Source organism: Asparagus officinalis, chromosome 6 (assembly GCF_001876935.1).
Source record: "Asparagus officinalis chromosome 6, Aspof.V1, whole genome shotgun sequence".
NCBI lineage: Eukaryota > Viridiplantae > Streptophyta > Magnoliopsida > Asparagales > Asparagaceae > Asparagus > Asparagus officinalis.
In genome coordinates, this window is record NC_033799.1 from 39,651,276 (window position 1) to 39,673,256 (window position 21,981).

General features: G+C 36.7%; 3 long non-coding RNA genes and 1 pseudogene across 3 annotated transcripts; 3 read left to right on the forward strand and 1 right to left on the reverse strand.

The window, feature by feature from the left end:
• On the forward strand, positions 18,149 to 19,173 carry LOC109846424. Its single transcript, XR_002248499.1, has 2 exons — positions 18,149 to 18,326; positions 18,445 to 19,173. It is a non-coding gene; the product is annotated as an uncharacterized LOC109846424 (long non-coding RNA).
• On the reverse strand, positions 19,023 to 19,751 carry LOC109846423 (annotated as a pseudogene).
• Positions 19,787 to 20,273, forward strand: LOC109846425. Its single transcript, XR_002248500.1, has 2 exons — positions 19,787 to 19,861; positions 19,941 to 20,273. It is a non-coding gene; the product is annotated as an uncharacterized LOC109846425 (long non-coding RNA).
• LOC109845181 lies at positions 20,446 to 21,708 on the forward strand. Its single transcript, XR_002248242.1, has 2 exons — positions 20,446 to 20,508; positions 21,359 to 21,708. It is a non-coding gene; the product is annotated as an uncharacterized LOC109845181 (long non-coding RNA).

Below are 21,981 nucleotides of genomic sequence, written 5' to 3' on the forward strand. Positions count from 1 at the left end.
TTCCATGTGTTAGATAAACATCAGTAGTGTTAAACAAGCTTTTAAAACGTTTTATACATGTTTTACGGTAAGCTATTTGAGTTAGAGTCACAAAACACACACACGAACACAACCTGCAGCAAGCAGGCTTATGGCCTCTAGCCGGTCTAGCGGAGGTACATGGTCGGTCGACCAACCAGTGTTTTTGTGCATGGTGCATGTTTTGTGTAGTTGTTGTTTGATCGAGCGATTTTCTCGATCAACCCACATTGCATTATGATGTTTGTTATCTGTTTAACACCTGAGATGTTTGTGAATATGAGATATAGATCCGCACATCGAGACACGTGCACGAACACTTGGATACATGTTCTTAATTGAGTATACATGAATAATTGAGATGCACGACACATGTTTAAGTTGATAGTGTAGGAATAACACATGAGAATGCATAATTCATCAGTTGTGGATGCTTAGTGATGAGTATTTTTCCTGCAATGAGACTGCAGCTATACCTCACTTAGAGTTGGTAGTTTTTTCCGCAATGAGACCACGGTTATACCATACTCGAAGATGATCGGCGTTTCTGAATTGGGTTGATACGCCTACACTCCATTGTACGATCATCTAGATGCATCATTCGAAATAGGGTGATTTACCTATCTCCACAGAACAATTGAGTAAGGATGTTGATTCCACATGATATTCTGATGTACCTTACAAAAGTATCATTATTTCAAGTAGAGGCATGTATATGTACACATTTTGTATTATTGCTCTCATGCTAAATTACCCGAGAATATGGTACATTTCGGATGCATGGCATGTTCTATGGAGATGATTACATTGGATGACATATTTCTTATGAATGAGCCAACTACCCGAGGATAGTCCGAGATTGTGACATTGGTTCATCATGGTTGAGGTTTGGAGTTGTAGTATTTCTGGTATGTGTTGTTTTTTATTCATAGAATTAGAATTGGTATTTAGCGATTCACAATTTGAGACATGGTATATACATGAGGGTTTTCTTGTTTGGATTATTTTTCTCGACGTACTATTCTCGTGTTGTGGATTTCTAATTACTAATCTCTACTTAGTGTATTGTGAATGATTTTATATCTATATGTACTAATTGTTTTTTCTTATACACTCCTACCCCTTTCCTCTCGGGGCAGTGGAGATGATCTCGCTATCGCTTTGACGCTCGTTGTTTTCTCTTCTTTTTCAGGCAGCGAGTTAGGCGTACGGAGAGTCGCAGGTTGATGAAGATGCATAGTAGCTTCCATCCATTTTATTATATTTTTAGATATTTTTAGAGCTCCACAGTAGATGTTTATTTTCAGACATTAGAAGTGTGTTTTTATTTTGTAGAGGCTAAGTGTCTTAGTAAGATTTTATTTGACTCTTGTGTTGAGACATATTACATTTGTTCCAGATTCAGAGTTATTTTATTCTATTTCAGTTGGGCACTGATGATGGTTATTTATACACTCCTTTTGTGTTTATCTTGCTCATTGTACTACTTCACTATTCTTTGCATGTTTTATACCTACACCTGGTTGTTGATTCCACTAGAGAGTTAGTAACTGTGATGGTGAAATATGTTATTACATGGTGTTGGTGCATAGAAGGTTTGACATTCTTGGATTCACCTTGGACTGCAGCCTTGTGTGAACCCAGGGGCGTCACACCCACCCCTAGATTTAATTTGATAAAAACTCCCCTTTAAGTTTGAGCATATTATAAATAGATGTTCCCATTCAACTTTAAAAATTAGAGAAATCTCCCTGAACTATGGGGTGTCTCATTAAATAACCCTAATTTTTCACACTTTTCTCACCAAACTTTCATAACATCATTTTAAATTGTAAAATAACTGAAACACCTTTTGAAAATCAACACATTCGGTTACAAAGAAACTCCTAACCAATAACAAAAGATATTGATCAATTTATAATGCATTTCCTCCCTCTTTCTCCTCTCTTTCTCTTATATTAAAAAAAACTAGAGTAACTTTTTTTGATTAAGAGTATCTTGGTCTTTTCTTGGTCACCTACTTGTTATATGACATGCTAGACCTAATGGTGTTAACTTTCGAGGGTGTAAAGTGAGAAGAGCTCATTGAGGTTTCTAAAATTTTCAAACTTAGGGAGGATTATCTACAATAGACTCAAACTTAATGGGGGTTACTCAAATTAAAAAAATATTTTTTTTGGCGGGGGGGTGGGCGTTCCAATACACACCCCATATTTGAGGAGGATTAAGTGAGAAAAACTCAAGGGGTTATCTTAAATTTTCATTCTTGAAGGGGGTTATCTATAATATGCTCAAACTTGAGGGGGTTTACTCAAGTTAAAATAGTTGAGGGGGATTTTCTAAGATAAACTCGAGGGTTTTTTTTCTAAATTTACCCTGTGATTTTATGTAGAAAGACTCTCTACATGAGTTTTTTCTTCAATTTCTATATTTGAATTATATGATTATGAGATTTTTATTTTCAAACTTGAGGGACATTATTGATAATAGGCTCAAAGTCGTGGGGATTACTCAAATTAAAATAATTGAGGAGGTGTCTAAAAGTACCCCACATGTGAGGAGGATTAATTGAGAAAAGCTCGTGGGGTTAATCCTAAATTTTCATAGTTGAAGGGGTTATCAATAATATGCTCAAGCTTGAGGGTGTTTTCTCAAATTAAAGTAGTTAAGGGGCGTTTCTGAGACAACCCCATAGTAGAAGAGTGTTTTCTAAAATTAATGGGTGATTTTATGTAGAGAGGCTCAGATGCGTTTTTCTCCCCCTTTTTTCTATATTTAAATATATGATTATGATTTTTTATTTTTAAATTTGATGGGGTTATCTACAATAGGCTTAAACTTGAGAGGTGGTTGACTAAATTAAAATAATTTAGGGGAAATTTATTAGACACATCCCATCTTTGAGAATAACTAAGTGAGAAATGCTCAGCGGATATCTCAAATTTTCACAGTTGAAGGGGATTATCTACAATATGCTTAAATTTGAAAGGATTTTCTCAAATTAAAATAGGTTACATGGATTTTGTAAGACACCCTCATAGTTGAGGGCAGTTTTCTGTAATTAACACGTAATTTTATGTAGAGAGGCTTTGTACGTGAGTTTTTTATTTCTATATATAAATATATGGTTATCAATTTATTTTAAATAGTTATAATCTGATAAGGATTACAACTTTTTAATTATTTGAATTTTTATTTATGAATAATTTTAACTTGATGATGATTTTTTGGTTCATATAATATTATGTGTCAACATGTCATCTTATGATATGATAGAGATAGGATTGCGTGGGCTGGGTCGATTCGCAAGCTGTTCTAACCCAGCCCACCATAGGTCACAACCTGACCCGACCCATGATATACGTGGGTCATGAGCTAGGCTAGGTTTAGCCCCAGACCTATCAATAAAGAAGTAGGTGTGGCCTATGTTGGCTCGGCCCACGCCTGATCCGACCTAGCTCATGATATTTTTTGATTAAGCTAGTTATTCCCTTAGCCCTTTGAGTCCACAGCTAGCTACTAACAAATGCAAAAGTATTTGCCTCGTGAGCCTTTTGGCCTAGTGAGAAATAAAACAGTGATCTTTAAGCTCGTTACTGTCTACTTGGAAAGATTAAAAAGTTTAATACAAGTTTAAAATAGTTTAATACAAGTTTACATAACTAAAAATAAATTAAAAATAATTTTATAATTATAAATATATTCATTCCAAGGGCCCCAATGTATATATTGATAGACAAAGACATCACAGTCCAAAGTAGATCACCTATCATATCTTACTATCAGTGTACGTAATCTGACACCAGTGTGTGGCTGCATCCTACAGTTGGAGATCAGTATGTGCAAATAGTTATCCAGCACGTGCAAATAGTTGTCTTCCTAGTCCTTACCATGTGATGTGAAGCATGAGATGCAGTTCATCTTCCTTTTCATCCGAGAAGGCTCTCTTCAAAGTAAGTCTCAACAAAATCATTTGATCTTCGAGAACCCGAACCTCCTTTGTTCCATGTCTTCAAGTTACAGTTTGATTACCAAGAATCTGGCATAGAAACCTAAAGCACATGACTGACTTGAGCGTCGAACGAACTTTGCCAGGAATCCAGTCTTGATCGCCTGACATCTTTTTTGTGAGCACAGCTCGGCTGACCATTAAAACACTTGTAGTCCCTATTAGTTAGATCTTCTCAAGGAAGCATTTCTTTTCCAACACCAAAACTTTTTTCTTGATCAATCTATACAAGTTCTGATACTTAAATTTCACTAGGTGAACATCAAAAGTACATTACAACAAATTCTGTCAATTCCTTAAAATTTTAAAAAATATGCATCGAAGATGAGAAAAGCCATACTTACAGGCGATGAAGCTTCACTGAGTCTTCACTGAAAGTCACTAGAAATGAGTACCTATCAACGGACAGAGGAAGGGCATACATGCTGTAAAATCTACCATCCGTCCAAGAAAATATACAACATTTCTCTTTCTTAGTCAGATGCGCATGTGCATATGCTTTCTTATTAATAAGTAAAACTAATCTGTTGGATTTTTTTTAGTCAAAACCACTTTCCAAAATAAGTTTTCAAACTATATATATATTAACTACTGGATTTTTCATAAATATTTATAGCCTAGTGGAAAGTTAAGTTTTCGTGTTTCAAAAGGTCTTCTGTTTGAGGCTTGTCAACAGCAAGCCGAGAAATACTTTGTTTTAATTAATTCCTCATAAGTTCTAGTGGGCCGTGAGCTGTGAGCTCGTGGGCCATGGGCCGTGGGCCAATGGGTCATAGGCCAATGGATCATGGGCTAATGGGCCAAGGATCGGGTCTAATCGGACTGAGGTGCTTTTTAGGCACACTTTGCACTTCGCACGGAGGCATCGGAGCTAGGTGGCGTCCTTTGGCACCACATTGACTACCACGAAGATCGTAATGAAGGTCGCCATGAAGGTCGCCTCGCAAGCTACTTTGGAGCATGCGGACGATCTACGCATTCGCACGAGGGTGTGACCCTAGCATTCTCGAGATCAGCATCAATTGGTTGATGAGGATCACCCGTTTGACGAGGTTCGTCAATTGGTTGATGAGGTTCACCTGTTCGACGAGGTTCACCCGTTTCATGAGGTTTGTCAATTAGTTAACGAGGTTTGCCTATTTGACGAGGTTCGCCCGTTCGACGAGGTTCGCTCGTTCAACAAGGTTCGTCCTATTGACGTTCGCCCGTTTGACGAGGTTCTCCCATTTGACGAGGTTCACCCGTTCGATGAGGTTCATCCTATTGACGTTTGCCCGTTCGACGAGGTTCGTCCTATTGACAATGTTCATCTGATTTGCCGAGTCGCAACCCTCGTGTTGCGAAGTAACACGCCTATTGATTGCCTCGCCTTCAGGTGTTACTGCCTGCAGTAGTTACAATAACATTTAAATCAATTGATGTTACAATCATAATTATAATTATGATTTGTAACAATCATATTGATTGTATGTGACTCTTGAGCTGGCCTTAGAGGCCTATAAATAGCGCCTCTTGGGGTAGCTCTTGGATACACGAACATGAGAGCTCTTATACACACGAAATATATTGAGTTGTTGTGCTACTGCTGTAGAAACTGTGCTCGAAGGAATTTTTCCTAAAACCGAAAGATTTTGAGCCAAAAGGTTCTGAGATCGAGGAGAAATTTGCCTTGACCAAAAGGTCTTATAGATCGAGAAGATCTTGACAGTACTGGGTTGGTGTACACTAAAGTACTATACTGATGTTCCTGAAAGCAGTTTGGCCTTAGGATCCTTGCACCGGAATAGAACAAATATTGCTTTAAGCACAGTATTTTTCAAACGCACAGCAATTAATTTTAAAAAAGTGTAAAATTACAGCACATCAACTTTTACTATTTCATTCCATATTTAACCATAACCTCTAATAATCTTAAAGTAATATTTCTGATCTATCATGGATCCCGCGAGGACTCTTGGAGTGTGTTGTCTCAAGTTAGAGAATTTTGACCGGTCCAACTATAATGCATGGTGTCGGAAAGTGATCTTCAGGATACAACTCCTAAAAATCTACTATGTGGTTTCTAAGGAGAAACCTGACTTTGAAGAAAATTCTGAGTCTGAAGCCTCTTGAGCTAAAGTTGATTATTTCTGCAGGAGTTATCTCCTTAACTACCTGGTCGATCATCTGGCAAATGCTTACACTAACAAGCCCTCTGTAATGGAAATCTCGAATGCTCTAAAGGACAATACAAGGATGAGGAGAAATTGTCAAAGTCTCACCTCATTGACAAGCTTCTGGACTTTAAATTCAAAGATGACACTGAGGTTTTGCCTCAAGTCAAAGAGCTTAAAAAGCTTGTTATGAAGTTGAAGGATGAAAAGATTAATCTTTGTCAAATCTTTATTTCTGGTGCAATTGTCAACAAGCTTCCTCCATCTTGGATTTCATTCTCTACGGACATTCGAAGAAGAAAAAGACATGTGACTTTGTCTAATTTGAAGAGGTCCATTCGGATCGAGGATGATATTCGGACTCGCACGAAGGATGAGCTCCTTGTTAAGCACATAGCGTTTGCTAACATAGTGGCTGCTAACTCTGAGAAGGGTACTAGTTCTTCTTCCAAGAAAAATAAGAAGTCATTTAACAAAAATAAGAACAACCCAAAGAATCTAAATGTTCAAAAAAAGATTTCAAGAAGAGCGGCAAATGCTTCAACTATGGAAAGCAAGGATATTTTGCCAAGGACTGTAAAGCACCAAAGAAGGAAACAACACACAATGTTAGTCAAGTTGACAATTGTGTGGTTATGCTCTTCCAAGTGACAACTCCTAACAATGTCTCTGGTTGGTGGTTAGATACAGGTACTACCTATCATGTCTGCTCCAACAGAGATTTGTTCTCTTCTTATGTTGCTGCCAAAGAGAAAGTATCAATGGCTGATCGTTCTGTGGTTCATGTTCTTAGAACTAAGACTGTGGTGCTAACTCTTTCTTTAAGAAAGACTCTTACATTGAAGGATGTGAAACATGTTCCCTTAATTGCCAAAAACTTAGTCTCTAGAAGCCTGTTATGTGACACATGTATGAGACTGGATTTCCAAAAAGGAAATGTTGTGTTATCTTTTAAGAAAATATATTTTAGCAATGAATATCATACTGATGGCATGTATAAGATTAGTACTATTATACTCAACTCAGTTGTAAATAAAGTATCCTCTTCTGCTTACTCCTCTGTAGTATGGCACAATAGGTTGTGACATGTAAATTATAAAAAGCTGTCTAGCATGGAGAAATTAGGATTACTTCCAAAATATCAGGGTAACAAACCTGAGAAGTGTGAAGTTTGTGCGTAAGCGAAGCTGACAAGGAAGCCCTTTCCAAGTGTCACAATGAGCACCAATCTATTAGATATGATTCACTCAAATACTTATGATTTCAAGAGCTTCGTCACTCGAGGTGACATGAAGTACTTCATCACCTTCATTGATGATCATTCTCGCTTTTACCACGTCTACCTGCTGAAATCTAAAGATAAAGCCATCAGCAAGTTTATCGAGTTTCAGACTCATGTGGAGAAGCAACTTGGACTTCAGGTGAAAAGACTTAGGAGCGACAGAGGAGGAGAGTAGTGATCTAAGGAGCAGGATTTCTATTTGTTTTGGATTTCATCTTGCACGTTTTCAACAAGTCTCAGGCGAGTTTCATCTTTGCTAACCCTACTCCCAAGTTTTTAAACGTTTTAATGAGTTTTAATATGATTTTATTGAGCCTAATCGACTAATTTGAGTATAAAACCATTCCTTTTGTATTATATGAATAAAAATTAGATCTTTCTGTGTTTAAAAGATAAAGAATGATTTTACAGAGAAGTTTTAAGACCTGAGAGTATTTAACAACATTGTTTAACTGAGTTTTTATGATTTATTCTTTGTATCGACGTTCTGTGCATGTTTAAGAGTTTAAATATGATTTATTATGCGATTAATCATGTTTCACATGTTTGATAATTTTTTGAGATGTTAATCTGATGTTTACAAGGTTCTACACAAGTTTTATGATTAATTAAACAAGTTAGATCATGAAAAACACGCACGAATACAGATATCACAAAACCTACAGAGCAGGCTATTGTTTGCGGTCCGGTCAACCGCCGCATATGTGTGGCCGACCGCGTGCTAGGCTGAGACCTGGGCAACTTTTGAATCGCGATGCAATCGACCGCCGCTTTAACCGCGATCGACCACTAGTCAGGCAAACAGCATGTGCATGTTTTTGACTCTTGTTTCTGTTTTCAAGGGATTTTCTCGATCTTTTCAAGTTATACTATGATACTTATGAAGTTGTTTGACATCGGTGGAGTTTGTGAACATTAGATATTGACACGCATACCGAGATTTATGCACGTACACTTAGTATGTATTGATTTGATATGTATTGTTGAGATTTTTGATACACGTTAAGTTGATGAAAGTGAAATAATATATGATAAAGCATTGCTCATTAGTTATGAATGCTCAATGTGGTTGTTTATCCTATAATGAGACCTCGGTTGTACCACACTAGGAGTATTTGGTTGTTTTTCTCGTAATGAGACCTCGGTTGTACCAAATACTCGAAGATGATTGATGTATTTTCCGGGTTATTCTGATGTGCCTATTCACCATTGTACGATCATCTGGAAGCATATCCGGAATAGAGAGATAAAACCTATTGTCGTAGAATGATTGAGTAAGAAAGTTGAACCCACATGTCATTGTGCGAACCTTACAAGAGTATCATTATTTCATGTAGCCAGAATAGGGAGATAAAACATATTGCTGCAAAGCAATTGAGTAAGAACCTTATAAGAGTATCGCTATTACAAATAGAGATGCAAACATATATACAGTTGCAGTATGATTCCACTATAGATTATCCAAGAGTAGGGTATACCTTTGATAAGTGGTATACATGATATTGTCTATTGTGGTTTTGAGTTGGATAATACTTTCTTATGATTATGTTAACTACCCGAGGGTAGTTCGAGAGGTGACATTGGTTCATTATGGTTGAGGTTTGGAGTATTTTTCTTTTATGTGTCGTATTCCATTCATAGGATTGGAATTGGTATTTAGATATTTACATTTTGAGACATGATATATACATGAGGGTTTCCTTGTTTGGATTATATCGCTCGATGTACTAATTCTCGTATTGTGGATTTCTAAATACCAATCTCCATATAGAGTTATATGAATGATTTTATACTTACATGTACTGACTTTATTTTCTTATATACTCCTACCCCTTCCCTTGGGGGCAGTGGAGATGTTCTCGCTAGCGCTTTGTCGCTAGTTGTTTTTCTCCCTATCAGACAGTGAGTCCGACGCACGGAGAGTCGTAGGTTGATAGGATTACATCTTAGATTCCATCTTGTTACTTATATTTGTAGCTATTTCAGGACTCCACTTATAATTGTTTATTATCTGACGCTAGACTTGTATTTTATTTTGTAGAGGCTGAGTACCTTAGAGAGATTCCTTTTGACTCTTTATTTTAAGACATGATATATTTGTTACAGTTTAGAGATATTCTTATTCCATTTCAGTTGGGCTCATTTGTTGATTATTTCTCTTATATTTCTTCTGTGTATATTCTGTTCTTATAATATTTCCATTATTTGTCTGTTTTGTACCTTCACCTATTTGTTGATTCTACTAGAGAGATAGTAATTGTAATTATAAAACATGTCGTAGCATGGTATTAGTGCTTGGCAGGTTTGACAATCCGGGTTTCACCTTAGACTGTAGTCTTGTGTGAACCCTGGGGCATCACAATTCTGAACAGAGTACCCTATTCCAAAACTGATAGTACCCTTCATCAGTTATGGTTGGGATATCCAGATTCTTTGGATAGTCTCAAAGTGTGGGGATGTCTCACATATGTTCAAGTTCCAGATATCAGAAGGCTTAAGCTCAGACCAAAGGCAAACAGATATGTGTTTCTTGGTTTTGCTGAATATAGTGATGCTTGCAGGTTCCTAGACCTTGGAACCAACTCCATCATTGAATCTCGGGATGCACAATTCTTTGAAGATAAGTTTATCAAGGATAAAAGTTTGTTGCTCAAAGATATACCAGAGAATATTTGTACGTCAAATGCACCAGAGGAGCCAGTTTTGCGAGAAACTAAAAGTGTCAATGATGAAGGAGTTATTGAACCATATTCCAAGCGTATCAGGAGGCAAAAAGATTTTGGAGATGACTTCATCACCTATAATGTGGAAGGAGACTCACATATTTTTTAAGAAGTAATGCAATCAACAGATGTTCTTCTGTGGAAAGAAGCTATAGATGATGAGATGGATTTATTGATCAAAAATCATACTTAGAAGTTGGTGGATGTACCTGAAGGTGCAAGACCTATCAGTTGTAAGTGGATCTTCAAGAAGAAGCTTCATCCTAATGGTACTATTGACAAATACAAAGCAAGACTGGTGGCAAAAGGATTCTCTCAGAAAGAAGGAATAGATTTCTTTGATATCTATGCACCAGTTTGTAGGATCATTACCATCAGAGTGCTTATCGCATGGGCGGCGATTAAAAAGTTTGTCATACATTAGATGGATGTGAAGACTGCCTTTCTCAATGGAGATCTCACAGAAAAGATCTATATGGAAAAACCAGAAAGACTTGATGCTCTAGCTGATAAAGCTTGTAAACTTGTTAAATCTTTATATCGACTTAAGCAGGCACAAAAACTCTGGCATGAGAAGTTCGATGGGGTTGTTCGCAATAATAGATAGCAAGTCAGTGAGTCTGACAAATACATATGCACCAAGGCCGCTGAAGAAAATATGGTGGTTATCTGCCTCTATGTGGATGATATGCTCATCATCGGGAGTAATTTGGAGATAGTAATATCTATCTAGAAATTTCTCTCAACACAGTTCAGCATGAAGGACCTTGGAACTGTGAACGTGATTCTTGGAATTAAAATCATATACTCTAAATAGGGTGTTGGATTGTCTCAATCTTATTATGTCGAGAGCATGCTAAAAAAGTATGGCTACTACGACCTATCAGAACTATCAGTGTCGTATTATTACAATAAGAAACTTTGACCGAACACTAGAAAACCAGTAGAAAAGCTAAGGTACTCAAAGATCATTGGGAGTCTTATGTAGGCGATGAGCTACACGATACCAGATGTAGCATTCGCTGTAGGAATGCTTAGTAGGTTCATAAGTAATCCTAGAAAACTTTATTCGAATGTTGTCCAGAGATTGATGAGATAGTTAAAAGAAACTATAGATCTAGGCTTATTCTACACTGGATATCTGGCTATAATCGAAAGTTATTCATATACGAGCTGGTGCTCAGAACCAGATGAGTACAGATCTACTGGAGGTTTTGTCTTCACAATGGGTGGAGCTGCCATCTCGTGAAAGTCTAAGAAGCAAACTATGAATATATAATCATCGATGGAATCTGAGTTCTTCGCACTCTATGCTATGGGAGATGAAGCTAAGTGGCTCAGTTGTTATTTTCGAGACCTTCCATTGACAGAATTGCAAAGCGTAATTACTATCTATTGTGATAATCAGGCGACGAGTGTTGTGGCAGCAAACTCGATGTTCAATGGAAAGAAGCAGACCATTCATCTGAAGCATAGCTATTTGAGAGAACTCATTTTCCAAGGAGTCGTCTCTGTGATTGACGTCCAGTCTTCAGAGAATGTGGCTGATCCTTTGACTAAATGTCTAAAAAAGAACATAGTCAAAAGGACGTCTGCTGGAATGGGTCTTAAAGTTTTGTGAGTCTTACAAGTACTTATCATTTACATCAAGTTATTAATTCAAAGCTTACGCTACTAATAATAAGATGATTGGTTCAAAAGTCGAGTAAGATTTGCAAAAGTTTGGTAAGTCTTACAAATACTTACCATTTACATCAAGTTATTAGTTCAAAGCTTATGCTACTAATGACAAGATGATTGATTCAAAAGTCAAGTAAGATTTACAACTAAAATCCTATCATGGTAAAGAGGATGGTTGTTAAGCCTTAATGAATCCAAAGCATTTTGGATACGGGCTGTTGGATAGGTAACATGCCTAAAGGACTCGCCGATGATCCTATCATGTAAAGGAATTGGTTGTTAAGCCTTAATGAGTACAAAGCATTTCGGATGTAGGGTATTAGATAGAAAACACGCCTAAAGGACTCACCTAGAATCTTATCATAAGAGAGGATGGCTCTTAAGCCTTAATAAGTTTAAAGCATCTCGAATATGGGATATTTGGTAGGAAACATACCTAAAGAACTCACCTACGCCTGGGTGGAGATTTGGTCATCTCCTATGATATCTTGTGAAAAGATACTTAGAGCCATAGCAGAAACCAGGATACGCACAGGATCATAAATATGCAAAGCAAAGGTAAAAGCTAGTGTGGTTCAAAGTGAAAACTACCACAGAAGAGTTTAATCTGGTGTGATCGCTGGATTTTTAGATATGTGTTGGTTCAAGTCTCTGCGACACCATGCACCTATCTTTTATTTAGTTGGTCTAAGGGAGATTCAAGTCCTTGCGATATCTATCTTATGCACAACGATTGAAACAATGGCACCATAACACGACACTAGTTTAAAAACTTGTGGGGGATTGTTGGATTTTTTTAGTCAAAACCGCTTTTCAACATGAGTTTTCAAACTATATATATATTAACTACTAGTATATTTCATAAATGCTTAATAGCCTAGTAGAAAGTTAAAGTTTTGATGTTTCGAAAGGTCCTCTGTTCGAGGCTTGCCAACAGCAAGCCGAGAAGTATTTTGTTTTAATTAATCCCTCATAAGTTCTAGTGGGTCGTGGGTCGTGGGTCGTGGGCCAATGGACGGGGATCGGGGCTAATCGGGCCGAGGCGCTAAGTGGCATTTTGGTTGCCATGAAGGTCGCCACGAAGGTTACCTCGTAGGCTGCTTCGCAGCATGCGAACGATCTACGCATTCACATGAGGGTGTGACCCCAGCGTTCTTGAGACCATATGAGGTTCGTCAATTGGTTGACGAGGTTCGCCCGTTTGACGAGCTTCGTCAATTGGTTGATAAGGTTCACCCGTTCGACGAGGTTCATCCTATTGACGTTCGCCCATTTGACGAGGTTCGCCCGTTCAATGAGGTTCGTCCTATTAACGTTCGCTCGTTTGATGAGGTTCGCCCGTTCGACGAGGTTCACCCATTCGACGAGGTTCATCTTATTGACGTTTACCCGTTCGACAAGGTTCGTCCTATTGACGATGTTCATCTGATTTGCTGAGTTGCGACACTCGCGTTGCGAAGTAATGTGTCCATTGATTGTCTCTCCTTCAAGCATTACTACATGCAGCAGTTACAACAGCATTTAAATCAATTTATGTTACAATCATAATTATCATTATGATTTGTAATAGTCACATTGATTGTCGGTAACTCTTGAGCTGGCATTAGAGGCTTATAAATAACGCCTCTTGGGGCAGCTCTTGGATACATGAACGTGAGATCTCTTGTACACACGAAATATATTGAGCTATTGTGTTGTTGTTGCAGAAACTGTGCTCGAAGGAACTTTTCCTGAAACCGAAAGGTTTTGAACCAAAAGTTTCTGAGATCAAGGAGATCTTTACCTTGACCAAAAGCTCTTTAGATCGAGGAGATCTTGATAGTACTGGATTGGTGCACACCAAAGTGCTGTATTGTTGTTCCTGAAAGTAGTTTGGTCTTGGGATCCTTGCACCGGGGTAGGCCAAATATTGCTTTAAGCGCAGTGTTTTTCAAACGCACAGGAGTTAATTTTAAAAAAGTTTAAAATTACAGCACATCAACTTTCGCTGTTTTATTCCAGATTTAACAACAATCTCCAACATAATCTTGTAAGGAAATGATTAGAATCAAAACAGTATTGTGGCTACTTATCATGAACAAATTGCTTAGCTAAAGAAAACAAGACAGAACAAAATGATACGCATGATATGATAACAACTCTATGTCCGTGAATAACGCCAGCTTAAGTTGTCAATTTGGAGAGTAAATCATATATAATAACAATTTATTAGTAGAATTAAGGAGAAGATGTCGGTTAACAAAAAAAGGTTTTAAAACTAAATTCCATCTTTTTCTGTCTAGGACGAAAGATTTATGTTGAATGTATTAAAAATAATTACAGCATTTACACTCACATTGAAATGGTCAACAATAAATCCTTAGTAAAGTAGTAACTATACTGATTGTATAGAGTTTTGAATTGCAGAAAAGAGTATAATTGTACCAAAGCTCCAAATTAAGATAACACATGTGACCAAGACCATTGACCTTTGGCGACATGTTTTGGACCATTGATCCAAGTTCTCATATGAAAAAGCATTTTTTAGCTTTTATCACCAAACTACTCTCACTCTCAACCTCTCATCTCCTTTTTTTTCATAAACCTAGGAACTATTTTACTCCTCCTCCTCCTCAACCATCAGTGGCAGATCTACAACATTTTTGGTAGTGGTTCAAAATATACACTAAATTTTTTTCTCAAATAATAGCAGGTGGGAAAAAAATGAAGGAAGGGTTATTAAAGAGAAAAACAATCATTTTTAAACAATGATTTGACTTATATATATAAGAAACAAAAATATTTATAGAAGGCCTTAAAGAGATAGACAGAACAAATGGATAAAATGAAAGGAAAAGAAGAAGAAGAAGAAGAAGAAGAAGAATAGAGGAGAGGTAAAAGGAAAGAAGCCTAAAAGAGAAATTTTCGAAGGCTGGATGGTTTGAACTCCAGACCTCTTACAAAATGTTACCAACTGCAATACCACTAGGCTATAGGGAACTTTTGTATGAGGTGGTTCAAGTGAACCACTTTGAACAAGGGTGGGTCCGCCACTGTCAACCATTATCTCTTTCACTGCCATCTTCACCATTGCATCATCCTTCTCTTTCTTCTCGTCAATTGACAATAATTACTTTTTCGCCATCACGACAACTTCTTTGCATTTTCATCTTTTCTCAACCATCTCTCCTACTCCTCCCATAACCACCACCGCATCACTCAAAGATCGTCTCCTTTGACTAAATTTGTTATCCTGTAAAGGCACGCCGAAGTTATTACTTAATAGGATGTTAACATCTAAGGCTTACAGCTACGCTCTAACAATGAAGTTAGCACGTGAAGTCTAAAGTTAACATCTAACAATTTTAAAACTTTTATATTAATATAAAAAATTAGACGTTAAGTTTATACCTCTTATGTTAACATTAGACCTCACATGTTAACTTTAGATACCTTGTCAATTTTAATTATTAAACGTTAACTATTGTTAGAATTAATATAAAACTATAATCATTGATCAGCTTCGGAGTTTTGGTGTAATTGTTAGAGGAACTATATTTAAGATGGTATCAGAGCAACTCAGGTTCAAATCCCACCTGTCACAAATTAAGAGCGGGTTTTCTAAAAATTGACACCGTTGTGTGAGTCCAGGTTTCGACCCATAAAAGAAGAACGCTCAACCTGCGGGAGCATGTTAGAATTAATATAAAACTATAATCATTGATCATCACCATAACTTTAGAGTTTTGGTGTAATGGTTAGAGTGACTATATTAATTATAAAGTTTAGATGTTAACTTTATCTATTAAATGACTTCAGTGTGTCTTTAGGAAAACGTTATTTTAGCCAAAGAATATGGTTTTAATAGATGAGACAATGATTATGAAAGTACAGAAAAATGGAAACGGAGAAAGAAAGAGGAATGAAAGTAGAATGGAAGAGGATGGATGGAAAGAAAGATGACTTGAGATGGGTTAGAGGAGATATGATAGAGGTGGATGAACAAAGGAGGAAGGATGGGGGGAAAAAAAAAAGAGGGACGAGGACGGAGGAAGAACGGAAAAAAGAGAAGCGATGAGAATAAAGTTAGATGAAGGAGTGAAGAGAGAGGAGGGTGAGCATAAAAGAGAAGAGAAGGGATGGAATGGAGGAGAAGGGAGGAGGGTAGAGACAGGAGAGAAAAGAGGAGGTGGAGTGGAGAAAGAGGGCTAATAGAAGAGGAGGAGGAAGATAGGGTGTATTCTAAGGATGTAAGAAAAAAAGAGGTTGAGGAGGGCCTCTTCAAATGAGAAATTGGGTCAAAGGGAACACATGGCCAAAAAATCAATAGGCTTGATCACATAATGATTCTTAATTTAGGACCTAGATACAATTATTTCTTACAGAAATCATCCAAAGGCCCAAAGAAATGGCTCATAGATTAAATAATGTTTCTCAATGAATGATATCTTTGGGGGTTTTCTGTATTCAGAATTTTGAATTACTTATTTTCGTAGAATTGCTTTCCCTGAAGCTCTTGAACTATTTCACTTCATCAGCAACTACAATGGTGAAAATTCACAACAGCAATAAAATACGTAGGTCACAAGATGTTATATTCAAAATACATAAAATTGCATTCATCAATTCCATGTGTGAGATAGGAAACAAGAACAACTCAAAATATATTGGCACAAACACCTTACTATTTGATTTCTATCACTCTTTATATAAAAAGAGGCTTTTTCGTGTGTCATGTAACACTTTCTTAATAGTAGTCAAAAGTAAAATCCAAAGTAAGCTGAGTAGATATTGGCAGAGTGCGGATGGTTGGGTGTTTGATCCTTGGTATCATTAATTTGGCCCTATGGGACAGACAAGGGATTGATAACCTCTTTAATAATTTCAAATTACTCCCTCACAATATGGTCTCTCAATGACCAAATCAATGAGTAAATATTTGATTATAGAATGACTACTAGAATTTCTTCTGAGAAATTTTTTTCCTTAACAATTACACTCATCTTTAGTTGAACTTTTACAGTGCAAACCATAAACTTGATGATTCAAATGAAAAAAGATAAAAATGCAAGAATTCATCAAATATACGACAAAGTAGAATTTTATATTAGTCCATCAAATCTTTTAATTTGTTCATGATCCCCTCTAATTCCAATGGGCCTCGCAATTTGGCCCTCAATGTCAAAATCAATTTACAGTCAAAATAATAATTAAAAGAATTTAAAATCATATATTGAGCATATATTTGATTATAGAAAGAAACAAAAGCACTTATAATCAATTTATTAAAACTTCTGGTGAAATTTATTTTCCTTAACAATTACACTCATATTTAGTTGAACTTTTACAGTGCAAACCACAAAGTCGACGATTAAAATAAATAAAAAATATTAAAAAATGCAAGAATCCATCAATTGTATAATAGAGCAATATTTAGACCGAAAGGAAACATATCTACTTATTAAGGAAAGTAAAGTATAAAAAATTATGACAACATATACTTACAAAAGATTAATAAAATTTGTGAATGTTACATTATCTCTCGTATCTTAATGTTCCTGAAAAAACGAAATATATACTACGCTAACAAGTTTAAAATATCCTCTAAATTATCAAAATTAGTTCTACATGGTTCATCTAAATCTACACTACATCAACAGAGAGAGAGCATGCGCATTGCACTTGCCCTCCTCACTAGTCTATATTAAAAAAAAAGCCCCAAGGTCTCAAGAGTTTTGCGTAAAAAACTTAGACAATTTTACCCCTACTAAGTTACAACAATCACGAACACAGCCAGTTCGGCAGAAAATCTCTATTCACAACCCCCCAATAGACGCACGTGCTAGCAATCCACCAAACACTCGGACAAGAGTGTCTCACGTGCTCTTCAAGTCTTCAAGCTTCCTCAATCTCAATCTCAATCTCAAGATAAAGCTGTGGTCAACCAACCTCGTCACGAATAACGCCGTGCATATGAGGCAGCTGCGACCCCCTTTTTTACAAAAATATTAGTTCTTTCGCATATTTAATATTTTGAGATTAGTCGCTCAACTAATTGAAATTGCTGTTAGTCCCACAATTTTGTTACGTTAGTTCAAAAATATTCCTCAAATTATTGAACTTGGCATCAAGTTCCTCAATTCTCATAGGGTGTGTTTGGGAATGTTGATTTGGGCTTGGATTTGAAATTCTGGGTATTTCAAATCCAAATTTCATGTTTGGGCTCAATTTTGGGCCATGATTTTAAATCAAGTCATTTTATACAATGGATTTGAAAAGCCTAAAAAGATGGATTTCAAATTTGGGCACCATACTAGGAATTTGTCAAATCCTCACCCACGAAATCCAACCCAAAAAAAACCCCGACTCCTCTTTTTCTCCTCTCTCACGCCGCTCGTGTCAAAGTCCCGACTGCGAACTCGATCTCCATCTCCATCTCAAAGCTCGATCTCGATCTCGATCTCGGTCTCGATCCATCGTAGGTACCTCTCCTCTCTCCCCTTCTCCTCTCTCGGTTTCGATCTCGCCCTTTACTCCTCTCTCTCTCTCCCTTCCATCGAAACCCTAAATCTGATCTGACTTGGATTTTCTCTTTTGTAGCTTGTTTTCTCCTCTCTTTCGGTTGCTCTCCTCAAACTTCTGCAGTTTCTGATTGGGATTCAAGGTATGACTTCAATTTTTGCTGTTTTTTAATTTTTATTTTTTTTTTGGTTGGTTTTTGGGGATCTGAGGATGTGAGATTCCTTTGTTTGGGGTATCTGAGTGTGTTATCATACTGTTTGTAGAGTTCTGTTGGTAGATTGTGTGCAACAGTTTATGGATTGTTGAGAAAATCAGTACTCAAATGACAAAATAATATCCATAGCTCTATTTTCTTGATGCGGGTGATTCTAGTCATAGGTGAGTGATGCTTGTGGAATAAGAACTTGATGGTATGGTGGATGCCACGACTGTTTGAGTTGGCAACAACTCACTTCTCACTGATTCTTTAGTTTAATTCAGGTTGCATTTATGCTGGTCTTGTACTCTCTCTTATTCCAGTTGAAGCAACAAATTGGAGAGTATCCATGTTTTCCTGATTTTTTTTTCTTTTCTTCATTTGTAACTGTATTTCTTTGTCCTGATTTGATGAATCCGTACCTGAAAAATTTCAAGACACTCACTAGATTTTATGAATGTTACTTTTATTTAGTGTTCTCAATAGCATTCCATCTTCTCATAAACAATACAGTTACACAAACAAAATAGCATACCAAACATTCTTCATAATTCACTGCACACACTGGTAGATTATGGCTCATACATACTCATAGAAGCATCAAAACCTCAGATAACCGATAACCTCTCTCTCAACATTGAACTATGGACATTTGGACCTCTTTCTCTTGCCAGTACCGGTAGTCTTATCCCTGTAGCATGGGCATTTGTCCTTGTTTCCATATGTTCCGGGGGGGGACACAGTGGCATTCCTCACAACAAAGCCCGCAGTACTGGAGGCACTTGTCTTGAACGCTTGCCTTTGAGCACCTCACCTTGCACTTGCCATCACAGAAAGCTGTACGCATGACAACATAATTGTTAGGAGTGTATTTGATCTATTCAGTTGATGTGTGGGTTATGAGACAGATATATGACTAAATATGCTTGAACTCATGACTCAAGTATGTTTGAGTCAATCTGGATTCAAGTAGATTAGCCATGGGCACTAAACACGGAAAACGTAAGGGAGTAGCTGTTTTTAGTTTAGTTACCTGAGCCAGCCATGGCAGCTTGGAGGCAGGAACATGTCAGGAGGAGGAAGAGGAGTGGCAGTGCAGGAGAGAGCTTCTTCATCTTTGATCAGCTGTTGTGTAATGAAGTTCTGGTTTGTTTAGTTACCTGAGCCAGCCATGACAACATAATTTGCAGAGTTGATGCTTTTGGGTTTCATATTCCATGCAAGCATGTGCTCTGCCACAGTTTGCACGTTTTATTCACTCAAACAATAAAACCTGTAACTCAATTTAATTAATTACCTGTCGACCATCTAGTTAATATATACTAGCTAGTGCTACATTCCATTCACTTGCCAGTCTGGCAGCAGCACGAACACGCAGGTCTCGGTTTGAATCTAAATCTCTGATAATAACAAAAGGGTGCATATGACTTTTTCTGATGCTGTTTCCCACATGCATGCCCATGACATCATTTCTCCATCTAATGATTAAATCCCCCTCTCTTCACACAGACACGTTACAAGATCAAATTAAGAAACTAAGTTAATGTACTATTTTCTTTATGCATACACATGTTCAAATAAAAAAAGTTGTTGTGACGTTGTCATGTTTCAGCGTCTTACTTGGGGGAATAGTCATGTCCTCATATTTGCATCATGTTATGTTCTCAACTTTGTATCCTTGGTTCTCAGTAGGAGTTTAGGTGTGGTGTCAATTAGTTTCAGAAGGTAAATTGAATTTTAAGTTAGTCTTGTTCATTATTTATTAAGTTATCTGTTGTTGTTAAGATTTCTATGTCTTGAGTTGTTTTTTCTTAGGACTTCATTAAATTTGCATCCTGCTAAATATATATTCAGGATATATGTGTAATCTGCTTGCATGTTCTCGTCACTGACACACTGTTGATTCACTGATACACTGCCAATTGTTGTATGATGCATTCGACTTGGTAGCAGTCAAGTCACATTTGGGAACAAATGGTCCAGTCTTATGCTTTCTAGGGGTTGTTTCTTTACTTGAAATAACCATCATTGTTTAGTAAAACCCCATTTTAGATTCTTTAATTTCTAGTGTAAATATTGATGATTTCTTGTTTATTATGAAGGGGGAATGGTCTTTTCCTATTACAGGCTCTTCCTTGTTTTAGGTGTTTCAAAAACTGAACTATTGTTTGATGTTACAATTTCAAGTAAAACACTTTGTAACTATAAAACTGAACTATTGTTTGATGTTACAATTTCAAGTAAAACACTTTGTAACTATATGTATATACTGGATGAATCACAATCTTTTAACTCCATGTTATTTGCGAGTGCAGGACAGCAAGCATTTTATTTACTTCAGGACTATTTGCATTATTGCTAATTATCATATCTGATGGTCTAACAGTGAACCTAATTAATCCAGTAATTGGTCTCTCCCTTCAGAATTTCTAATGATTCTCCTTGTATATTGTTTGATGTTTTTTTATAATGTTAGTCAGAACATTAGGTGAAGAGCTGTGGTATGAATGATCAAGCCCTTTTAATTTTCACATGAGGAGCTAGGGGTTAGGTTCGGCAACCGAACAATATCTCTATTTGAAGAAAAAGTGACAACAACTGTCAAATTGAAATAGAGGGTGGGTTGGTTGGGTTGGTTGTTTTTGTGAACTTACTATTTCTTCTATTTACAAGGAAAAGGCTGAACCATCTTGATCATTTTTAATTAACTGATCCTTGGTTAATGTTGTTGTTGCTTATCTAACATTGTGCTTAGTATTTTAATTGGACAAGAGGATAGTTAGAACGCTTGAATAGGTAGCAGTCAAGTCACATTTGGGAAATTATCCTTGTTACTTGCTGTGTTGCCAGGTTTGCTGAAGCTTTAAGGTAATGAATCCGATATCAGGTGAACCGGGATGTCAGTTTGGGGAATGAAACAGAATTGGTATCAGAACGCTATGTGTAATAATTAAGATCTTATTTTTGCTAGCTAGCCTTCATTCTGTTTTGTTGATACTCTGAAGTCTGTTATTGCCATTATTCTGTTTTGTCTGATTCTGTTTGCTGGGTTGTACTGTGCTTGCCCTTTAATATTCACGATGTAATTAATATATGTATTTTTGCCAGCTAGCCTTTCATTGCGGTGTCTGATTCTGTTTTGTTGATATTCATTTGATACTGGTTTGTGTTCTTCAATGAGCATGGAATAATCACGATGTAATTAATACATGTACGTGTTACTCTACTATTTTGTGATAATATATGGTAACAGACTAATAATGGCCATAAGCATCTGGTAATATATGGTAGCAGAGATCTGCATTTGATGTAAACAAGATGGGTTAAGAGAATAAATTTTTATCAATTTTAAATTCAAATTCATGTATAATAAAGTACCCAAACACTAGATTTTGAAATCAAAGATTTCAAATCCTTTC